This window comes from Seriola lalandi, unplaced genomic scaffold (assembly GCF_002814215.2).
Source record: "Seriola lalandi dorsalis isolate HSWRI2012SDOR001 ecotype SW California unplaced genomic scaffold, Sedor1 jcf7180001974932, whole genome shotgun sequence".
NCBI classification, from domain to species: domain Eukaryota; kingdom Metazoa; phylum Chordata; class Actinopteri; order Carangiformes; family Carangidae; genus Seriola; species Seriola lalandi.
Genome location: NW_019445598.1, coordinates 1 through 1,348, shown reverse-complemented (window position 1 = coordinate 1,348; position 1,348 = coordinate 1). Strand labels below are relative to the sequence as shown.

Below are 1,348 nucleotides of genomic sequence, written 5' to 3'. Positions count from 1 at the left end.
GCATCCATTAATAAATAATGAAAAGCTACAAACAACAAAAAAGGCGACAACATGTCCTCAACTGGAATGACAGAGGAAATTCATGGTAGTTAATGTTGCAGTGTCACATTAATTGAATCAAAAACACCAGAAACCAGACAGAGACCAACCAGCATTTTTTAGTCCACACCTGAGTTCAATCAAATGACAGCAAAAACTTTTAAAGTGTCAGTATGTTCACTGAAACCTTAATAAACATGTTAGAGGCCAACATGTTCTTAAATTGTCATGATAATAAAATGATTTGGGAGGAAAACAGGTGCACTGCAGCCTGAAGAGCAGTTTTATAGTTTTATGTGAGTGTCTGTTTATCCACTGCACAGGGAGGGCTTTGATATGCTATAATTTACTGTTGAGATTTTCAAGATACGGTGGTTCTCTTTCTATAAAACATCTACCACTGGTTTTCCCCCATTTGATAACACCAAATGACACATCGCGCCCTATGCTAGTCCTCCCTGTCCTCCCTGACTGCTGCTGTAGAGAATGTGGATCAAAGGTACCTGCTTGAGGTAGAGATAATCTTGTGGCTTTAACAGATGAAATTCCTCCTGCTCGTCTTTGGACGCTCCCACTAGCAGGTAGTAGAACACGTGGTAGTTCCTGCTGGTCAGAGGCCACAGAGCGCAGATACAGTTAATTAGGTCTCATGCAGATTTCATTTCAAACTTTCACGGCACAGGGAGCTGTAAAGGTGTGTTTTGTGTGCGGTCTGCTTTTAATGGCCTTTACAACAGATCAGGCTGCAAGTACAAATTGGTGATAGTGTGACAAAGGTTGTTATCAGACAGGAGAGACTAATTTCCATGCCCAGATTTTGAATTAAAATGCAAATTATCAGTGTTTCTCTGAGGATTTGAAATGCCATTTAAGTGAGTCGTCATTATACCTCTCTCTCTTATCTCTGGACACCAGGCGGCACTTTTCGAGTAGGTACTTCTCAATAACTGCCCTACAAGAGACACACAAGCAGGGAATGTCAACAAGACCTGTGGAGCTTTGGTGAGGTTGCCAACATTGTCCAAATATGACATAAGAAGAAAAATGAACTGTGAAACTAAACAAATATATCAACCAAGATAAACTCAGCTGTGTAGAAGCCTTTAAGATTCACTACAGGAGTACAGAAGGTTGGTGAGAGAAATAAAACTTGGCGCCTCACCCTCTGATGACACCGCTCTCCAGGTAGTTGAGCTGGATGAACTTCCCAAAGCGGCTGGAGTTGTTATTCTCTGCGGTCTTGGCGTTGCCAAAGGCCTGTTTGAAGCACAGGGAACATAAGTTTTCACTAAAATAAACAGACAAATTT

The 1,348-nt window shown here is 41.3% G+C and overlaps 1 long non-coding RNA gene across 1 annotated transcript; it reads right to left on the bottom strand.

Annotated features, from left to right (window-relative positions):
* Positions 1-523: 523 nt before the first annotated feature.
* Positions 524-1,339, bottom strand: LOC111654842 (uncharacterized). Its single transcript, XR_015437192.1, has 3 exons — positions 1,202-1,339; positions 929-991; positions 524-642 (listed from the first exon to the last, which is right to left on the bottom strand). It is a non-coding gene; the product is annotated as an uncharacterized LOC111654842 (long non-coding RNA).
* Positions 1,340-1,348: the final 9 nt, after the last annotated feature.